The sequence below is a fragment of the Cervus canadensis genome, chromosome 11 (genome assembly GCF_019320065.1).
Source record: "Cervus canadensis isolate Bull #8, Minnesota chromosome 11, ASM1932006v1, whole genome shotgun sequence".
Taxonomy (NCBI): domain Eukaryota; kingdom Metazoa; phylum Chordata; class Mammalia; order Artiodactyla; family Cervidae; genus Cervus; species Cervus canadensis.
The window spans coordinates 49947799-49970584 of record NC_057396.1 but is presented as its reverse complement, the minus strand read 5'-3'; the positions used below and the strand labels follow the sequence as shown (position 1 = coordinate 49970584).

The 22786-nt window shown below is 43.2% G+C and overlaps 1 protein-coding gene and 1 pseudogene across 3 annotated transcripts in view; one reads left to right on the top strand and one right to left on the bottom strand.

The window, feature by feature from the left end:
• The window catches only part of MAP6 (microtubule associated protein 6), an 80067-nt gene that overhangs the window by 11468 nt on the left and 45813 nt on the right, over window positions 1-22786 (top strand). The gene's annotated exons all lie outside the window — the stretch shown is intronic.
• LOC122450244 lies at window positions 97-11592 on the bottom strand (annotated as a pseudogene). The gene is made up of 3 exons (XR_006272087.1): window positions 11589-11592; window positions 3434-3444; window positions 97-1023 (listed from the first exon to the last, which is right to left on the bottom strand). The product of XR_006272087.1 is annotated as a 60S ribosomal protein L6-like (transcript).

Genomic DNA, 22786 nt, shown 5'->3' with positions numbered 1-22786 from the left:
TAGGAGAAAGCAAAAAAGCAGATTGTTCAAGACATAACCGAGTCTCAACCTCATTTACTGAGCACACAATGCCATACTGATTTAACATACCTTTTATTTTTTTTGAAATGGACAAGTTATTTAATTAGGTTCTTTGCAAGAAGTTCAGAATACTACTTTGTGAGGATAAATTCCATTTGTGAGAGCAAACACAGAGCGGAGGAAGCCCTGGGGCTGAGGGACAGCTTTGACTCTTCGCAGAATTTATGAGTCCACAGCTTTCTGATCAGCCTTGCACTGCTCTGTGATCTCGTCTTTCTCTCTCTCTGTCGAAGATCTCACCCTCCTGGTGTCTGGGCTTATGCAGCTTCTTCTTGAAGTAAGTGTCAGTGAGATGTTCTGGGATTTTCACACCACTGATATCGATTTTGGTGGAGGTGGCAATGATAAGTTTCTGGCGTGTTCTACGCAGAGGAACTCAATTGAGGGATCGAGGCCCAGTCATAAGTAGCAAGCCACTGCCCAGCTGCTTCAGGAAAATGACCCTTTTGCCTCTGTGGCACCCCGTGAGGATGATGAGAACCGTCCCAGGAGTGACGCTGGCGCGCAGCTTCCTCACGTGCTTACTGAAGGGTTTCTTGCCGTGACTCAACAGTTTCCGAGGCACATCTTCAGTAGGGTAATATCTAGGCATTTTGTGAAGTTTGACCACTTGGATACCACCATTCTTGTCGCCACCAACTGATTTTGTGACGGTAGAAAGAACCCGAACTTTCTTTTTCTTTTCGACCTTGGATTTAGCTGCTGAATACTTTCTCTTGTACAGGGCCTTTCTGGAGTACATGGCTGATCGGGAATATCTGCCAATTCCTCTGACCAGGACAGGGTTTCGGCTGCAGTGGGGCTTACCCTTCTTAACTTTCTTCACCATTTTCACCTTTTTAGCCTTGTTGCCAGCATCAGCCTTCTTGGCTTCAGGTTTTTTCTCCTTAGTATCTGGCTTCTCAGCCTTTTCACCCGCCATCTTGCAAGATGGGAAAGAGCTTAGCATACCTTTTAATTTAGATTTTATCATGACCTCTTAAGGTAAACCTTTCTCTCTTAAAAGATGAAGGATAGAGTCAGGATGGTCTGGGGGCTAAGGTCACTGACCACCAGTCAGTGGCTGAGCTGGTTCAGGAGCCTGGCTCTCCTCGTTCCAGCCTCCAGCTGTATCTTTCTTGTGCAGCCCAAGCAGCCCTCTGCCTTGTTCCTACAATTCGACATGCCATTCCTGGGAGGGCAGCCGTCTGTCCCCCAGTTTCCACTCTCCTAAGCCCGTACTCTCTTCCTTCACCATCTTCTGCAGTGGCAGAAGGACGAGTGGTTTCACTCCTCCTTGTCCTGGGCTCCCCGGATCCTCTTCCCTTCCAGGGCAAGGTCTTAGCAGCTTAGCCTCCTGTCAAGGCTTCCCAGGCTCTGATAAATCTGGAGCAGTCAGCACTTTTTCCCTCTGCTCACTTCGCACACCTGATGCTTTTTCCTGCAGATTCTCAGTTCTGGTTGAACATTAAAATCTCAGGGACCCCAGGGAGTGATATAGCCAGATCACCGGCTGAGCTGACTTGACAAGCTCCACACATAACCATTGCTGGATTTTGCTCACAATTTTCCATCCCATCCACCTTCCATCTTCTTTCTAAATCCTTCTATCCTTCAGGGCTTTTAGTTCATGGTGAAAGAGGCTTATACTATAAAAGCAGGGAATTAGGTTGGATTTATTTGATCATAATATCATCATTATAATAATACAGTGGGCTTAATATCATTTTTATTCCAAGTTCAATCTTAAGAGCATGCAAGGGCTGGGGCTATGGGTTATGAGGATTCAAGGTGCAGAGCACATGGAAATGTATGCCCACTCCCCTCCACCACCCTGTATAGGAGCTTGCGGTCTTATGTGGAAGGCAACATGCATGCAAGTATCTAAAGTACCAGGCAGGGCCTGCTGAGGTTTAATCAGGATCCGAGTTCTCAAGGTCTGAAATTAGGGCTGGTTAATTCTGTTGGAGGATTCATGGAAGGATGATTGTATGAGTCCTGGGTGATGTCCTGGAGCCCTGTAAAGCAGCGATCCCCAAACTTTTTGGCACCAGGGACCAGTGTCATGGAAGATAATTTTTCTACAGACCAGGGAGCAGGGATGCTTTGGGGATGATTCAAGCTCATTACATTTATTGTGCACTTTATTTCTAATCTAACACCACTGCTGATCTGACAGGAGGTACCGTGTGACCCAGGGCCTGGAGATCCTGCTGTAAAGGATTTGGTGACCAGTAAAACTAGGATTTGTGTCATCTCTCTCTAACTAAAATCAATGACCTTGAGAAACCCTTTATATTTCTCGTCAATAAAGTGAAGTGAAAGTGTGAGTCACTCAGTCATGTTTGACTATTTGCGACCCCATGGACTATAGACCTCGGGCCTCCCTGTCCATAGAATTCTCCAGGCAAGAATACTGGAGTGGGTAGCCATTCCCTTCTCCAGGGGATCTTCCAGACCCAGGGATCGAACCCAGGTCTCCTGCATTGCAAGTAGATTCTTTACCGTCTGAGCCACCAGGAAAGCCATCAATAAAATGGAGATAATTATGCAGTAGTGACCTCACAGAGTCATGATGAAGGTGAAGGGAGATAATGTTTTTACGAGTGTATGCCCATCAGTAAGTGCTGCCCACTTTTGTAGTTATCATTGAGAGAATGAAACAGAGCAGGTCACCAATAAGACTTTCACTGATTCATTTATTTAACATCTACCACATCTGGTATTAAGCACTATGCTAGAACCTGGGGCTATAGAAATAAATTACACACACACAAAAAAAAGAAGAAATAAATTACACAGAATCTGTCCTACAAGGGTTCCTGGTCTAAAGTGAAACATAATAAGAAAATTATAGTAATGATATTAAGTGCAATAATAGAAATAAGCACAAGGCAAAACCAGAAACACAGAAAGCTAATGAAACCAATTTCATGGACCACAGCCTTGTCTAACTTAATGAAACTATGAGCCATGCCATGTAGGGCCACCCAAGATGGATAGGTCATAGTGGAGAGTTCTGACCAAACATGGTCCACTAGAAAAGGGAATGGCAAGCCACTTCAGTATTCTTGCCTTAAGAACCCCATGAACAGTAAGAAAAGGCAAAAAGCTACAACACTGAAAGATGAACTCCTTAGGTCGGCAGGTGCCCAGTATGCTACTGGAGAAAAGTGGAGAAGTAAGAACTGACTTATTGGGGAATACCCTGATGCTGGGAAAGATCGAAGGCAAGAGGAGAAGGGGAAGACAGAGGATGAGATGGTTGGATGGCATCACCGACTTGATGGACATAGGTTTGAATAAACTCTGGGCATTGGTCATGGACAGGGAGACCTGGCGTGCTACAGTCCTTGGGGTCACAAAGAGTTGGACACGACTGAACTGAACCAAACTGAGAGGAAACGGGGATCTGACTCAGTCTGAATTAGGGACCACTTCCTGAGTAAGTGGACCTGTGCAGTGTGTCAAGAGCAGAGTTAGTTTCACCAGGAAAGCAAAAAATAGGAACTATATAGTCCTCCCTAGACGTTTTTCCCAACGAGATAAGAAAGGCCTTTTAAGACTACAATACTTAATAGGAATTCCAGCTCCTCCCAGGTGTCTAGCTTTATATGGAGATTTGCGTTCAAATCCTGCTTACCATTTATTAACTGCATGTCTTTGGTCAAGTTACTTAACCTATCGTCTCTGATTTTGTTTCCTGGTTGGTGCAGTAGAATCAATAATACCTATCTTGCAAGGTTTTCAAATGAGTTAATGTTTCATGAAATCTGTGACTCCTTCACTTGTCATATTTACCATTGCACTCCCAGCACCAAGCTTAATGCATGGTTTTTAGGAGATGCTAAATAGATTTTAATTGAACAAATGCATGTATGATGTATGTTCGGCACTTAGCACAGTGCTTAGCCCATAGTAAGCACTAAATAAATGGCAACTCTCTTCCTCATCACTCTCAGTAGGTGTGAGAACCACTTGGCTAATATAAAGAGGTAATTTTGCCCTTCTGTGTGCACACATTCTGAATTTCTGGGAACAGAACCATGAAATACTCAGATAAAAGATTTTCTGTGTTTTTAGTCTGATATGAAGGATCAGGGAAAACCTCAGGATGGAGGGTATCACCTAAGCTGAACTTGGAGGGCTCAGTCAGATTTCGGTAGAAACACACTGTCAGGTGGGCCCCACACTGCAGGCAGAAGGGACAGCGGGAGAAGGGACAGCAGGAGCAGGTGGAGCAAGGACTGCATTTGGGGACCCACAGCTATTCAGATGTCCAAGTGTGAGGGATGATACGGCAGGTGGCAAGTCCGAGAAGGTCTAGACCAGTGATCAGCATCTGTTCTGTAGAGGGAAAAATAGTCATTGTTTTAGGCTTTGCTGGCCCTTATATAACCAGAAATAATAAATTTCCAGAAAGTTTCATTGATGAAATTAAAAGTATAATAATAATAGGTCTACTAATGAGAAGATTGGATTCTTTAGGGGGTAACATCTGCTGAAAATGGATCCAAAATTAGTGTTCTTTTTCTTCATATTGATTGCAAATATTTATCTTCAGAAACCATTCCTAGCTCCTGGCTGAACAAAAGCAGCTTGAGGGCTGGATTTGATTCATGCATCATGGTTTGCCAATCTCTGATCTATATCACTGAGGACGGAACACTGTGCTACCAAGGTTCAGGCTCTGAATTTAAGTAGCAAATCACCTCCTGAACAGAGTGCCTGAGAATACTTGGTTTGACCATGCCTGATTTAGCACATCGCCTTTTCTTCCCAAGTGACATAGTCCCTCTCTTGTTTCCTTACAACTGAAAAGCAACAGGACACTGATGTATGTGAGAGTCTCTTTGTCTTCATATATAATGGGTAACCAGCCCATCTCTCATAGCAACAAGGATACAAGGTACGGGCGTCGCCATTGTGAAATATGTTAGTCTCTGGCTGCTATGATCATGTTTGGAGTTCCCCAGGAATGGAACAGGTGTTTGTTTTTTGTTTTAAACAGACAAGGGAAAAGTGGTGTTAAAAAGTGCATTGAGACTTAACCCACTTGCCTAGGACTAAGCACCTAAGTAAAGTATAGAAGAAAGCTCTCTCATAAGAGTTTTATCTGACTCCTCAAAGAAGCCCCTGATCCAGCATCCCTCCAGAGTTAGCCTAAGACTGGCTGAAGAATTGGAGACTTGGTGATTCTAGCTGCAAAGAATCTAATCTAATACCATCCTCTGGGGAGACTTTTTTAGCACATCCTAGTAGTCCTACTTCAAACAACATTTATAAGAAGGTGATATTTTATAAGTGCTACCTTAATCTCTATCTAGATGGAGGGATTTTGGTAGAGAGTATTACTTTATGAATGAACGGATTCAATTCATATTCAATTCATTCATTCAGTTTAATTCAATTCCTATTTATTGAGTACTTCTATGTATAAGATACTGAGCTTGGCTCTGGGGAAATGATTGTGAAGTCCGCAGTTCAGAACATCCTAATTTACTCAATGTCTGTTCCTACTTCAATAGCAGGGAGATAGATGAGGAGGAAGAAGATGGTGATGATGATGATGGAAAAGGAGGAAAAAGCAGAAGATCTTGCATTGGCAGAAGCATGAATGCTTTTAACCAGAAAGGTGTTTAGTACTGGGGGCAAAAGAAGAGAGGCGAGCTCTGAGGAAATTAGTGAGGAATATAGGGGAAATTAATAGTCACTTATACTGATCTAGTAGCCACAGTGCAATAGATCAACCAAATGTCTTGGCATCAGATAAAACTCAGTTCAAATTCCAGCCTTCCTGTTTACCATTTATGTAACCTTGGTGAAGTTATTTCAAGTCTCGGAACTTCAATTTCCTCCTCCAGAAAATGGGCAATATTATGCATCATAGGTTGTGTGGATATGGATGTATTCTGTAAACCATTAGGTCTTGCAATTGTAAAATGTTAATACTCAGAAAGAGCATGGAATCCAAATGCACAGCAGCCTAGAGGCCAGGAGCACAGTCACTCAGGGATTCGGCTCTACACTTAAGTTGCTGGACTAGTGCTATGAGCAAGACAGGTGCGATTCACCATGGGTAAGCAGTACAATAGATACAGTGTTAAACATGCATTCCCATAACTAATATTAAACACAGCTGTGAGGAATTCTAGGCAGGGGAAGTACAAGATGTTAACAGAGCACTTAATGAGAGCTGACAGGCCTCGCCTAGACCAGGAGTTGGAGCTGTCATCTGAGGAAGCAGCATTTGAGCCGAGCCCGGAAGGATGAAGGTGAGCCTTGATGACTGCCTCCTGGGTGACCCTGAGCAAGCCTCTCCTCCACTGACTTCATTCTCCTCACCTGTCACTAGAGGGCTGGCCCAGTCCCCCCCACTAGTCCTTCCAGTGCTGAAGGACCAAACTCAAAGACCCCCATGCATGATGCCAAAGCGTCCTTGTCATTGGCTTGCAGTGGACAACCCTGTGTCGAGGAGAGAGCATGACCGTGATGGGAAAACTCAGTGACATTGAAGAGGGAGTTCGTGGCTCGGGATTTGGTTTCATTCATTGGATACTGCTCTCATTCCCTTCCAAATAGCTGATGCCATCTTGTCCGAGAAATCTTCAAAGCACTTTTTATTTCTTTTTTAGAACTTTAAAAAATACTCCACAAAGAATAGTATAACACCCGTATTGCTGCTACCCAGAATTGTAAAAATTATTTTATTATATTTACTTTCATTCATTTTTGTGTTAAAACATCTTTTAGCCCACCTGGTCCAGACCCATTCTGCCCTGCCCTCCGACCCCCAGGAGGTCACCACCATCAACCTTGGTGTGCACACCTCTTTATCCATAAACTATGTAAGACATTGCTTTATGCGTGTATGTGTGTGTTTTCTTAAATGACCTCCAATGCTATGTATCATTTTGTGACTTTATTTTTTCACTCAACATTATATATCTTGAAAGAAATACAAATATGCATATCTAAACATCCACTTTTATACAGTTCCTTCTTTTTAACGGCTGTATAATCTGCCAGCAAATGAATATATCACATGTTATTATTTATCTTTATTTACATTTTGGTTTTCCTAATCTTTAATTATCACAAATAATGCTGCAATGAATTTTCTTGTATATGTCTCTCTCTGAATATATTTAAGAGCTAAATATGAAACTATTGAATCTTGGGTTATACGACTTTTACTAGATACTGGAAATTTGCTGGACTAATTTTTATTTCAACTAACAGTGTATAAAAGTACCCCTTTTTCTTCTAATGTCAGAATTTAAAGTTTAAATTTTTGCCAATTTCATAGTGTGGAAATGGTATGTTGTTTAATTCATATCTCCCTAATTTTCAGTGAAATTAAGATGCTTTTCATGTGTTTATTGGCAATGTGCATTCCTCTCCTGTGGACTGGATATTCATTGTGGCTTTTGTATTATGAGGAGGTTATCTTTTTTCTGTTCATCTACATTGATTCTGATTATTAATCCTTTTTTTTCCTGTGGCTTTTCTTTTACTTTTATTTATAGTGTCTTTTGTCACACAGAAAATTTTCATTTTAATGTATTTACTGTATTTAGTCCTTGCCTTTATGGTTTATGTTTTTATTCCTAATTGGAGAAATACTTCACTATCCTAAAGAGAGAGACACATTATTTTATGTTTTCTCCTGACAATTTCAAGGTTTATTTTTACACATTGAGGTCTGTGATATTTACACCTGGAATTAGTTTCTCTGTTTAGTGTGAGATAAGGACACATTTTCATGTTCTTCTCTGTAGAAGACCAGTGACCCAAATCCACTTGTTTGAAGGGTCATTTTCCCCCAATTTAAAAAGTTCACTCTATCTCATAGCAAGTTGCCTCATGAACTTACATTTTTGCTTAAGTGTTATTGTTTTCCTGAGTTTGAAGATGCATTACTTCTTCCATTCTGTGAATTTCTTGACCTGTATCTCTGAATAATGCTTCTCTCCATTTTCTCTGGTCTCTCCCCTAGAACTTACATACACTGTTTCTTCTCATATATCCTCTTTGTCTTTCAAAATTCTTCATATTTTCATATATCTTATCTCTTTGTGCTTAATTCTGGATAATGTCCTCAATATGTCACTAATTTTCACACATAAGATTTTACTTCATTCCCTGAGTTTTTGTTTCTATAGTATTTCATTTATAGAAGTTCTATTTGATTTTTTCCAAATATGCTGTTCTTTCTTTCATAGTTCCCTACTGTCTTATTATGATTTTTCTTCTTTGTTTCTTTCAACATTTATTAAATAGTCTCTTTCAGGTCTTAATGTTATTTCAAGTTCTTAGGATACTAATCATTATAGCAAACCATTTCTCACATGGTTTTAAAGTTTTTATTGTGGGTTGTAAAAGTGGCCCCCTAGAGCACTTATGCACAATTAGAGATTCCACCCCCATGCTTAGTGTATTGATGGACTGTGACACCCCTACCTGGACCCTTAGCAGAAAGGGGCTTCCTTGTTACTACTGTAGGTCAGCGATGCCCTTACACAGCAGGGGCACCTTTGTGGCCCTGTTCCATGCAGGAGTTTCAGTTCCCACTGCCTAGATTCCAGAGGCCAGGTATTCTTACCATTAGAGCCAATACTGGGGTCCAAGGTCCCCCTTGGCCATAGTGAAGTCACTTCTCAGGCTTATTGCTCTGATGTGGAGGTGCCTTTGTTTTTGGAATCTGAGGTTTCTCATTTATTTCTTTTGGGCTCATCTCTAATGTAAAAAGATCTTTATTATATTTTATTATAATTTATCCTGATTTCTATGTGTTTTAATGGGGAGAGAAGAACTTAGCTTACTCAACCAAATTTCCATTCTTGGATTTTTCTATGTAAATGATCATATTATTTGCAATTAATGACAATATTTTCTCTGCCTTTATAACCTCTCTCCTTCTAATTTATTCAGTTTTGTCTTAATTCACTGTCTTGGAACACCAGTACAACATTGCAAAGTTTCTCCATAGACTAGTATAGCAGAGAAGGAGGTATAATATAGTGGCTCACTTTGGTATCTAGCAAATCTGGATTGAATTCAAGCTCTGTGACCTAATACTTCTGGTTTTGTACAGATTGCTTACTTATTTAAACCTGGCTTTCTCATTTATAAACTGGGATGATAGTATTTACTTTGAAGAATTATTTTTAGAATTAAATTAGTTACTATTGGTAAACCACTTGGGTTCGTCCCTGACCCATAATACAAGTATCATAAATATTAATTATCAGCAGTAATGTTGGATTGGCCAAAAAGTTCATTCTGGTTTTTCTATAACAGCGTACAGAAAAACCTAAGTGAACTTTTTGGCCAACCCAATAGTAGCTTACTATAAATTATAACTAGTCTTCCCAAATCAATTGTAGAGGTTTGTTGTCTGAGGCCCAGAGAGGTTAAACACTTTCCTAGTGTCTCCTAGCTAATAACGGGAAGCATACGTTATAGCCCTGAATAGGTCCTCTGAGACTGTATCTTCCCCTCCCTAGATCATGCTCCCCCTGACTGGAGCAGTAGTTTATACGCTGTTGCAGAATCAGGTCCTGGGCAGAGAACTTGGCAGGCCATCAGTGGGAACCTGGAGGACAAAGGTCCTGATACTTTGCTCAGCACTTCCAGAACAAACTTGGAGAAAAGCTCAGGGCTAGGCAGGATTCTTGAGAAGGACCTCAGAGAAAGAAATAAGCCTATAGCCTTTGACCTCTAAGAATAAGAATTCCTGTTTTCCAGTGTGTTGAAAGCATTATCTATAATATAGAGAACCAGAAGCTTCATAGGAGAGGAGCTGCTTTGCAAATCGTCCATCTATACGTACACCTATTCATCCCTGGATGCCTAAAGCCAGATGACCAGGGTTCTAATTCCTGCTCCTTAGAGCAGGCTCTAATTCCTGCTCCTTAACCTTGGCCATGCCTTCTGACTTCACTAAACCTCACATTCTTCATCTATAAAATGAGAGTAAATCATAACAGCACCTACCTTATTGGGGTGGGGATCAAATGCATTAATGCATGTAAAGCACTTAGAGAAGCACCTGGCACATAATATGTGCAGGAAATGTCAGCTTTTATTATTATTACTTGTTTCTGCATATAGTCAAGGGCCTGCTCTGAGTTTCATCTCTGGGACCGCCAGGAAGGATGTATGAGATGTGTGGAAATTGGTGTTGTTGTTCAGTCACTCAGTCATGTCCAGCTCTTCGCCACCCCATGGACTGTAGCCCACCAGGTTCTCTGTCCATAGGATTTCCCAGGCAAGAATACTGCAGTGAGTTGCCATTTCTTTCTCCAGGTGGAAATTGCTGCAAGTGTACAGAATTAGCTGGTTCTACCAACTGTGAATTTCAAGAAAGACATGATAGATGAAGTCAGATCTGCCTTCAACACCTATCAATGTCCTCCTTTGTGCCAAGAACCTTGTTAATTAGTAGGGTTATAAGATAGAAAGTTCTAGTCTCTGCTATCAAGGAGTCTGCATTCTGGATGAAGAAGAAACTGTGTTTATAGATGACAAACTCATAGTTATTTTTTAAAAAGGCAAAATTGAGCTGCTGTAAGAAAACAAAGGAGGAACATCTTCAGTTTTGTGCTGAACAACCAGCTCCTTAAGACAAAACTACAATATAGCTTATTGACGTAAAGGATGTGAACACACACACTTGACAAATAATAAAACACATAATATTATTTACTGTAAATTTCAAACACCTATAACTTCAGTATGACTTTATATTTCTAACACATCCACCATCAGTTTTTACAATTCCACCACCAGCAAAGAGATCACAAACCAGACTGACTATGTGCTTCATCACTATTTGCCTCTGCAAAGATATTGATGTTAAGACACACGAGTGTGGTTCTGACTAATGTTAGCCACTGCTTTTGTTTATATTTAAGAGGAGGTGAAAAGGAAGCAATGAAGATGCAAAGACGTGTCAGAACTTCACTCTTTAGTCAATACTGTGAGCTTCTTTGCTCAGATAATAGTTTTGAATGCTGGAAAAATAATTCCTTAATTTTTTGTGCTGTTCACAATGGAACAGCCTCAGATATAGCACATTTTTAAGTTTAATCTGCTTTATAAACATTTACCCTGTCACTTGCTTAAGTCTGAACAGTCAGCCAAACAAGAAAGCATGTGCTGATTTGTATTAATGGCATTTGCTGATTTCCATGGTGTCAACATCCCAGCACATCCCACCGTGGCAATAACTGCCCACCTGACATCACCTCCCACAGGGTGGTCAGGAGCACACCAGTATGTAACCTTTTCATCCAATGCATGCAATAGATCTAAATCACTCCCAAAGCACAGATAACAGTAACATATGGTAAAATAGTTAGAAAGTGGTACGTTTTGAGCATTCACTACCTTTATTTTTTTTTCCATTTATTTTTATTAGTTGGAGGCTAATTACTTTACAATATTGTAGTGGTTTTTGCCATACATTGACATGAGTCAGCCATGGATTTACATGTGTTCCCCATCCCGATCCCCCCTCCCACCTCCCTCTCCATCCCATCCCTCTGGGTCTTCCCAGTGCACCAGCCTGAGCACTTGTCTCATGCATCCAACCTGGGCTGGTGATCTCTTTCACCCTTGATAATATACATGTTTCAATGCTATTCTCTCAGATCATCCCACCCTTGCCTTCTCCCACAGAGTCTAAAAGTCTGTTCTGTACATCTGTGTCTCTTTTTCTGTTTTGCATATAGGGTTATCATTACCATCTTTTAAAATTCCATATATATGCGTTAGTATACTGTATTGGTCTTTATCTTTCTGGCTTACTTCACTCTGTATAATGGGCTCCAGTTTCATCCATCTCATTAGAACTGATTCAAATGCATTCTTTTTAATGGCTGAGTAATATTCCATTGTGTATATGTACCACAGCTTCTTTATCCATTCATCTGCTGATGGGCATCTAGGTTGCTTCCATGTCCTGGCTATTATAAACAGTGCTGTGATGAACATTGGGGTACATGGGTCTCTTTCAGATCTGGTTTCCTTGGTGTGTATGCCCAGGAGTGGAATTGCTGAGTCATATGGCAGTTCTATTTCCAGTTTTTTAAGGAATCTCCACACTGTTCTCCATAGTGGCTGTAACTTATTTAATCACATGTCTGTATTATGTATTTACATTTCTATAAATGCTGTACTTAACAACTGGCTCAGAACATCCAGCAGTTGACTCTCTCAAGGTAGTATGAGCTGGCTGCAGCACATCACTGACCTTTGAAACAGACATGGAAATCAGAGAAAGCTTCTGAAGGACTGGTGTTTGAGCAGGGTTCTGAGGGTTGAGTAGAAGTCTACTGGGTAAAGTAGAGGGCGGCATCTCAGGCAGAGGGAACAGAGTGAGGGAAAATACATCCCCAGGCTTCTGAGGAACAGGGTGGGAAGTAGGAGAAGAGCAGAGAAGACGGGCAGAGTTTGTAATTCTTGAAGGGTCTTGTGAACCCCTTATCCCCGAATTCTAGGGAACCGTGGATGGATATTAAAGAGGAGAGTGAGTGACTGGATTTGCATTCTCAAGAGACCTGTCTGGGAGCTGTGTGGTGAGAGGTTTGGAGAGACCAAGGCTGGAAGCAGAGTATGCCATGGTGCTGGGGTGCAGTCAGTAAGGTGCCAGGTTAGGGAGGTCACATGGTGAGGCAAGTGCACCCAGACAGCATGGGCAAAGGCTTGAGGTGTGAGAAACCAAACACAGGAAGCAGGGATGGTATGGGAAGCCAGGGCATAGACTTCCTGCTGGAGAATAGCAGAGATGTGGCTGGAAATCCGGGCACTGTTAACACAGTGTCAAGGAGCCTTGTGCCAGTGGATATGTTGGAGATAGTTCTGTGCTTGGACTCCACTGGCCGGGAGTGGGGTCAGTGTTCTGCACTCACTCCAAACCACACTACTGAATAATTGCTAAATCCTATGGTTTGAGATCTCCCTGGTGGCTCAGCTGGTAAAGAATCTGCCTGCAATGCCAGAGACCAGGGTTCAGTCCCTGGGTCAGGAAGATCCCCTGGAAATGGCAACCTACTCCAGTATTCTTGCCTGGGAGATCCCATAGACAAAGGAACCTGGCAGGCTGTAGTCCATGGGGTCACAGACTGGGCTGTTGGTAGCTAAGTCCTGCATGAACCAGCCTCTGGGAGACTGACCGTTTAGGTTTTTGTTACTCAAAGTGTGTTCCAATGACCTGCAGCATCAGCCTCATCTGGGAGCTAATCAGAAATGCAGAATCTCAGGGACCGCCTTGGGTATCCTGAGTCAGACTGCATTTTAACAGACCCCATGGGTACTCTAAAGTCTGGGCATCCCTGAGCTAGGACAGGCTTTCTCTCAGGTGGTCCAGACCAACTGCGTTGGAATCACCTGGCCCCCTGTGCAGAATCCTGGGTCCAATGCCTGATCTCCTGAGTCTGCATTTTTAAGTTTGGACCCAGGAACTTGAAATTTCAGTATGTTTCTGAGATTATTCATAGGCACATCAGCAATCACATTAATGACAAAAAGACTTGGTCCAAACAATCATGTTTGAATTGGGTCAGAAAAACTGAACTCAGACTGTTTCAGTAAGGTATTTCCTTCCCTTCGTATGCAAAGTGCTTCATAGGTCAATGGCTGGCAGTGGGTTGGTACTCAAAAAACGTTAGCATTGTTGTTGTAGCATTTGTGATATTTGAAATGTCATGAGTTCTTTGTCAAGGCCAAAACCGAGCAAGATCTAGGAAAAACGTTTCTGTGTGTGTGTGTGTGTGTCTATGTTCAGTGTGTTGGGAGGAGGGGAAAAGGAAGCTGCAGAGTGCTGGGCAACTCCCATGTCCCCCAGCCTGTGCCTCACCCAGAGCCAGCAACCATCTGCTCTGAGCAGCCGCCTGTCTGAGAGTCGAGGGTATCCATGGGAACCAGTGTGGAGGTTGCCAGGAGGGCTTCGGGGCCACCAGCCAGAGGGGAGAGTGGAAATGAAGTGGAACCAAAAGTGACAGACTCATGTGTGTTCAATGGAGTGGGAGGCCATCCGCTGTGAGAGCAAGGTGGAGGCATGAGTACATAGCCCAGCGTCTGGCCCCGGGAGGAAAGCTCCAGACAGCAGTGTGACTCACGCAGCTGCGCCCAGAAGGATCTCTTGAGGCTGTTTAAATGTTAGCATTTCTCTCCCTCTCTCTTCCTCCCTCCCTCTTTCCTGTTCTCTCTCCCTCCTTACTTTAATAGCTTTTTTTTTTTTTAAGAACAACTTAGCAGAAAAGTTAAACATGAAATTTCTAATCACCTCATATCCCACCACTCAATAATTGGCTGCTTTAATTTTGGTGTGTGTTTATCTTTTTCTCTATGCGTATTTTTGTAAGGTTGAAATCATGCATTTTCAGTTCGGTATTCTATTTTCTAAAAGGTTCTTTTGAGTCAGGCATTTAGCTTTGAGGGGAAAAAAAAACCATTGGAATTGTAATGAGATGCCCCCCCCCCCCCCGCCTCCGCCCCGCTTGCATCAAAGATCTGCCTGGTTGAAAATGAATGGTTGAGGGCAAAATGACAAAGTGATCTGAAGTGGATATTCCTAAGTGATGGCTCATTGTGCCATCTGAGCCAGCGGCATCCATTTCAGTCATCTCACCAGTTTTTGAATTGAGCATTTCTCATGCATTTAAGCTACTTTGGTGAAGCCTGTGTGTAAAGAAAAGCAACTTCTAAAGGAAGAAGAGAAAGGAGATTGTTTTGCTGAGATATTTCTAGGAATAGCATTGACATTGAATTGATGTACTGGACATAAAACGTGACATAGTGAGTAAGAACTGTATATCTAGATCATTTCTCCAGATTTTCCTGATACAACCAACCAAGCCCAATCATTCCTGTTACCCCAAGAGTACTTATGCCACATAGCAGGTGCAGCATCCTCAAATGACCAGTCATATTTGAGGAAAAGTGACTTCACACACACTGAAATGTGCAAAGTACTGGTGAGACCAAGATCCCATTTCAAACAGACTATTTCTCAGATTAGTTCATTGTCGACACCAACTCTTTTCTGATGGGTTCACTCAGTTGTGTATGACCTTGAACAAGACACTCCACAGAGGTGATAACAGAAGAGCTGTAATAAGGGCTACTGGTGATGAGTGAGGAGAGAGTAAGCAAATGGGACTCAATAAGGGCTATTCTAGTAGCCTCAAATTTTCCTGAGGCATTAAACTCCTGGTTGTTTTTTTTTTAAAGAATTTATATTTATTTATTTATGGCCAACTCTTTGCAACCTCGTGGATTGTAGCCTACCAGGCTCCTCCATCCATGGGAGTTTCCAGGCAAGAATACTGGAGTGGGTTGCCATTTCCTTCTCCAGGAGATCTTCCCGACCCAGGGATTGAACCCGGGTCTACTGCATTGGAGGAAGACACTTTACCATCTGCGCCACCCTGGAAGTCTATTTATTTATGGCTGTGCTGGGCCTTCGGTGCACTGCGTGAGCTTCTCATCGCAGTGGCTTCTCTTGTCGAGGAGCATGGGTTCTAGGCACGGGGGATTTCAGTAGCTACACATGTGTGCTTAGTAGTTGCAGCACACAGACTTAGTTGCCCCATGGCATTTGAGATCCTCCCAAACCAGGGATTGAACCCATGTGCCCTACATTAGCAGGCAGATTCTTTACCACTGGACCACCAGGGAAGCCCCAAGTTCAGTTTTAGACAGGCCAGTCCAATGAGCACTGGACCAGTCCAGTGACTGAGCACTGCTCCAGAGCACTCTTCTCTCACCAAGCAACCTTCAGCTCCATCTTTTTGTTTGGCCTGCTCACATATTTCACATCCTTTTCACAGGAATACTCCCAGCTTAGTCCGTTTGAGCCTCTATATAAATAGCTGAGTGTATTTGATTGGATGTGCTTCTGCCCTTTTAAATATTTCTGTCCTTTTACAAGTTTATTAATGAGTCAAAACTGTTTTCCTGGCAAACTGGAAAGCAGGAAATGTGTCTTTTTCCACTTGGTGTCAGTAAATACTGTCCTTGAATGACTGAAGGGAGCCTGTGATCCTGTTACCAAACCAGGTTCATTTTCCCCTACACTCAGCAAGTCAAAACACTGAGACGTCAAAGTTTGCTGCCAAGAGAAGGTTTATTCACAAGGCAGCCAAGCGAAGAGGCAGGAGAACAAGTCTCAGATCTGCCTCCCAAAGGCAAGGGGCTCAGGGTATTTAGAAGGTAAAGAATAAAGAAGCAAGGTGGTCTGAGGCTCGGGAAAAGGTGATTGGGAAAAGGTGTGACAACTGTTGTTCTGCGCAGCGAGACTGCGCGTTCAAAAGGGCAGTGAATGGAGGATGGACACTCACACCTGCCCAGCTGAATGGTCAGTGGTCCCATCCAGCCTTCATCAGCTCAGCTCGAAAAAGACACAGCCAACTCCATGTTCCTGGACAGCAGCTCAGGGCCAACATCATATTGTTTAGATGAAGCGCTGCTTGGAGGATGTGCAGGTCTTAAAGAGACTTTGATTAATGAAGGCAGGTGAAGTAGATTTGACCCATAGTTTCAATAACTCAACCACCATATGACCATATGCTGTTTCGCTGTACTCTTCTGCTTAAAAAAAAAAAAACAGTTTCAGGGCAACTTCAAATTTTACTTAAAATTCAAATCCCCCAAAGTGAACAAAGTCACAGATAGAAGGCTTCTTGATTAAATTTTAGAATCAATTCAACAAATATATTCGAACACCCATAGTGAACAAGACACTGAGTTAATCCAATAGCTGTTCAGAGAGAGACAGTTTGCCCTTAGGTTGCTTCTGGTTTACTCTGGGAGGCTGCTAGAAAGTATAGGCTTTATTATTACTCAGGTGTGATAAGCCAACACATCAGGAGAGGACTGCCATTACACATCAGGAAAAGACAGTTTGTTCTCAAGAGGAAGGGCAGGCCGCTCAGGCTCTGCAGGGCTCCTTAGGGGAGGCACCAGGGCTGGTCAGGAGGCAGAAGGAAAACCTTGGCAGAGGGCTTTGTTGCAGGTTTCACAGAAAGGAATGGGTGAGGCAGAGTAAGCAGGCTGAGCAGGGTCAGGATTGACTAGTTTGAACAAGTCCAGTGGGCTCTGGGGCATAGAGGCTGTCCACAGTTGTCTGGGGTGGTTAGAACAAGAGGGTGGGGGCCCAAGAATGAAAGCCCAATAAAGGAGGTGATGGGGGTGGGCACTGGATTTGGGTGGTTTGCATGTGAAAAGTCTGTTTGCTCTCTAGGAATGGCTAGCCCTGCAGTAGGGGTGGGAACAGTCTCCCCAAGGTCAGTAAGGCCCCAGAGGCCAAAACACCAGATTAAAACACATGCTTACTGCAGAGACAAGGCAGATGCCTATTCTAGCACTGTACAAGGAGAAAAACTGTAGGTAGTAAAGAAAAAAAAGAAAGCACGCTTGGAGTATTAAGAGGAAAGGATTGTTTCAAGAATACTTGTCCTGACAGCGGCTAATGGAATAAATGGCTTTCCAGATTCCCTGGCTGTCCAGTGGTTAGACTCTGTACTTCCACTGCAGGGGGCATAGGTTTGATCCCTGGTCCCTAGGGGAAGGGGGGAGAGGGGAGGAGGGGGGCGGGGGAACTAGGGTCCCTCATGCCATGCGGCACAGCTGGGAAAAAAAAAGAAAAAATGGCTTTTCAGCAAGACAGGGCAAAGGGAGGGAGCCCTAGCCACTCACTGGCAAGTTGCCCACCTTGGGCAAATCATTTAAACCCTCTGACCAAAGTTTATTCTGTTTATATCTTGTGTATATCTGCATCTATTCAGCTTATATCAAAGTTATTATGTAGAACAAATGAATACCTCAGTGTTTCTCTCCCTGTGACAGTACATAGATTTGTGTCAGAACCGCATGGAAGGTCTGTTTAAAATGCAGCTTCCTGGGACCCAGAATCAAACTCTGAGGGTGGAGCCCAGGATCTGCATGTTATAAATCCACTCACTTCCACCCTAGCTGAACCTCAGGGACACTGAAGTTGGAGATCAGCCTAAGGAAAGTAAGCTAGGTGCATAGAATCTACGGGGTAAAATACATACGTAAAGAGATTTTAGATACTTATCCCAACCGTTACCCTTGCTAACCTTCAGTATCTTCTACATGTCAGCTCTTAAAACAAGAAAGGTGCTTGGGCTGTCTGCCTCACACGGCATCTGCTGAGCTCCGTATTAAACACAGGACAGCAGAGATGCCGCCCCGGCCCCGCCTCCTCCACCCCAGCTGTCTGTAGCTAACTGCTGGGGGAGCTGATGTTACAGATTCTCTGATGGCTCCAGGAAGGACACAGCCAAGGAGCCAAGTCCCCTCAGATGGCCAGTAGGCTCCACACACGGCTTGGCCTCCAGCGTAGCTGTTTGGTCTTTCAAATTCCATGTTTACCCACAGAGTTTGTATCTTTAGCTCAGATTTTTAAAAATAAGATCTGACAGACTAACTCAAAGTGATTTGGGCACTTTCAAGGGAAAATATGTAAGAATTATGAATAATGTTGGGTCTTCTGGCCTTGCCTAACTGGGGTCTTGGCAGCTGGAGCTATAGGAACTGGTGGTCACTGGGAGGGTCAAGGAGATGAAGGCTTAGTGAGCAGTGTTGCCTGGCCTTGACAGTGCTGTGTTAATCTTCCTAGAAGGCCTCCGAGGTGTGTTTCCCCACCACATTGTTGTGTCTCTAATTCAGCAAGGCTCGTGTAGGTTTCACAGAAGGAAGGGGTAAGGCGGCATTCCAGGCAGCTGTTGGATTATGGGGGCTTTCCCGGCCAGTCTGCCTCAAGAAGATGCTGGATCCCCGGTTCTTGTTGTTGTTCAGTCGCTGAGTCGTGTACCACTCTTTCCGACCCCATGGACTGATGCACGCCAGCCTTCTCTGTTCTTCACCATCTCCTGGAATTTGCTCAAACTCATCTCCACTGAGTTGGTAATGCTATCCAACCATCTCATCCTCTGTCACCTCCTTCTCCTCCTGCCGTCAGTCTTTCCCAGCATCAGGGTCTTTTGCAATGAGTCGGCGCTTCCCATCAGGTGGCCAAAGTATTAGAGCTTCAGCTTCAACATCAGTTCTTCCAATGAATATTCAGGGTTGATTTCCTTTAGGATTGACTGGCTTGATCTCCTTGCTGCCTAGGGGACTCTCAAGAATCTATTCCAGCACCACAGTTCAAAAGCATGAGTTCTTCTGCACTCAGCCTTCTTTATGGTCCAATTTTCACATCCGTATTTGACTACTGGAAAAACCATAGCTTTGACTATACAGACCTTTGTCAGCAAAGTGATGTCTCTGCTTTTTAATATTCTGTCTAGGTTTGTCATAGCTGATTCCCAGGGCTGAGGCTAAAAGGCATGATTCTAACTAATTACTTTATAAAACCATGGATGTAGCTCTTGGTTTATGAACTGAAAAACTTTCAGTTACTGCCTTTCATGGAGACCATTCTTACCGAATCTCTGATGGAACAACCCAGACCCTGGCTGCTGCTGCTGTTCTGCATTTTCCTTGCACTCCACTAGTAATCATGCAGTAATTATCATGTTGGTAATTACATCATTAGTAATTTGGTGTGAGAAAGCTCTGCGAAAGAATAATAAATGGGGCGTGTCTTTATAGCGAAGAAATTACAAATGACAAATGCAGTTTTCACAGCCCTTGAAGCCTCACTAGAAGAAAAGGGAGAATTTTTTCCTGCATGATATTTTGAAAAGTGTTGGCATAACTCTTAATCAACACGTCTAAGTTTTCCTTGTGGTCGGAAGAGCCCATTCCTAACTGAGCCCTCTAAAAGTTCTAGAAACGAAGAGCAACAGCAACAATGATGAACAGCCTCACATGCCCCACTGCCCCCCATCCTGACCATGATAGGGGCAGGGGAGGGGTGGAATGTAGGGGAAGGCCTCATAAAACTGGAAAAGGCACACCCAGTAAGAGAGCTAGCATCCGGGTCATTGGTCCCCGGTGCCAGCACCTCAAAGTCCTTTCACTGAAACCAGGTCAGAAGCCCCTGGAGGCCAAGTCTTTGTTCTGCCCAGACCTCCCCAGCCTGACTCTTGGCCTGAAGAATGGAGGGATGAGAAGGGGCTGCTCAGCACAGTTGGTCTGGCTCCCCACCATCTGGCCATTGACTGCCATACACCCCATTGTTCCCTTCCCTCAGGACACAGACCACACAGGTCTTTATGAATTTATTTTTACCATTTTAGCCATGAAAACCCTATGTTCCCCATCTTTGGTGCATTCTTAAGCGTCAAGATGGAACTCTTTGACATTTCTGCCCCCTTTCCCATAAAGCAAAATAAATTTTCTCCTGTATTTGCCCTTAGCACTGTTCACATAGATGCTATATAAGATGACTCATTCATTCAGCACCCATCTCCACTCAGAGTCTCATCTGCCTGGCCTGGGGATGGGGACACAGCTACTGCAGCCCACTCACCCTGTGATCTCTCATGGAGACTATTGACATAGCCTCTCGCCGGCCTCCCTGATTCCTCCTTGCATAAGTAGTGTCTATTCTTCACCTCCTAAAATGACCACTGAATCCTGGTGCTCAGCACCAGATGAGGTCTTTTCAAATCCTGCAGTGACACCCAACTCTCACAGAATAAAACCAGATCCCTCACTCACATGTGCAAGGCCCACCCGATCTGCCTGTTCTTTCCTGCTCCTGTCTCCCACTGCCCCCTCCCTGCCACCTTACTCCAGTCCATGGACGCTGGCCTTGGTTCCTCACACAGCTCTTGCCTCAGCATCTCAGTATCCTGTCTGGAGTAATCTTCCCCGCTCATTCACAAGGGTCACTTCGTCAGGTCTCTGCCAAGTGTCCCTTCATCAGAGAGGCTGTCCTGGACACTTGCTAGCACAGCACACACAGACACAGGCATCTGTGACTCTGTCACTTTTATCAGTCTTATTAGAACTCTCCACCATTTATTATACACCTGCTTGTTGATCTATTGCCCATCTCCCCTCACCATAATGTATGTCACTCTGTCCAAGGCAGCAGGGACTTGATCTGTTCTGGCCTCTTTGTATCCCAATCTCCCGTCCACAGAATCTAGGTTAATACACATCAAATAAATGAATGAGTTAATTACTGAGCATCACTCAGCCATCCCTCAGTACTTACTGATGGAAAATCCTGTTTGCTCAGTGTATCTGCCAAAAGAGAGAGATTTAATTTCAAGTCATGGGAGGATTAACCTAAAGAACAATAGGCAGGTGGATCTGTTGAAAGGATCATTTGCCTTCACATATCCTGCGGGATGGGGATTTATTAGCAAACGCCAGGGAACTTGGAGGACACAGTGGGATGGTTTCTAATGCCCTCTAAATGATGACTCAAATGAAATATTTATGTAACCTACATTGCAACCTGTTTGTTAGCTTTTGTGCAAGTATTATTTCTTGTTTTTAACAGCATATATTAGCAATTTAAAAATAATCAGTCTATTCTGAAACTATCACTACATTGTTAATCAGCTATCAGTTCAGTTCAGTTCAGTCCCTCAGTCGTGTCTGACTCTTTGTGACCCCATGAATCACAGCCCACCAGGCCTCCCGGTCCATCACCAACTCCCAGAGTTTACTCAAACTCATGTCCATCGAGTTGGTGATGCCATCCAGCCATCTCATCCTCTGTTGTCCTCTTCTCCTCCGCCCCCAATCCCTCCCAGCATCAGCTATACTCCAATGTATAATAAAAAGTTAATTAATAATAATAATAAGTCTATTCTGGTGCAAAAAAAAAACAAAAAACAAAAACCTGGACTAGGAGTTGAGAGGCTTGAATGCTGGTTCCATCTCTGCCACTAGTTTTTATGTGACTCCATGGAGTTACTACCCCTCTCACCACTTCATTTTCCCAATCTGTATAACTAATATATTGGGTTGAATCATCTCCACAATCTACCAGCTCTAAAATCCCACCACATTTCCACAGTATTAACTCTCCTGGTAGGTTCTAGTTTCTGGACCTTTTCTTGGTCCAAAAGATCCCTACTGTTTACCTGAAAATTTGTTATGTATACCCCTGAGGTCATTCTGTCCTTTTTGAATAGTAGACAGTTAAAAAACGTTGTAGATTGTAGATTGGTAAAAACAAACAAAACCAGAAATGATGGTAACTGACGTATGTTTACTCTGTGAGAAAAGAAGAAAGAAGAGGGATAAATATGTTGACTTACATCCAAGAATTGGGGAAGAAGATCAAGTTCACGGAGCTGGCTTTACTTGTTACTGTCTGTTTTTGAGAAGCATTTCTTTACACACTTTTGCACACAAAAATTACAGAGAATTACACATTGAATCTTCCCTCTGGCAAATTATAATCCCAGATGGCTGGATATGGAAAGATCCAGGGGAAAAAACGTAAAGGAGATCTTGCCCACATGACTTGGTATCCTTGGGCAAATGCCCAGAGATGGCATAAGTGAGAACACAGAGAAGCCTGTCCGGATTCTGTCTGCCACTCACTTTCTAGGTGACCTTGGGTAAAGTACCCCCTATACCTCATTTTCCCTGAAGAATATAGTTAATAGAGTTGAAGGTTGAATTAAATAAAAGATTCAATGAGGTAAAGTAACTTGCCTTCAAGGTCACAGAACTAATCTTTGAACCCCAAAGCTCTAGTAGGAAGTGGGTATAAAAAGAATCAAAAAGAGACTCATAATTTTAGAGTATCTGTTGATTAACTGATTTAAAGTAAAAATGG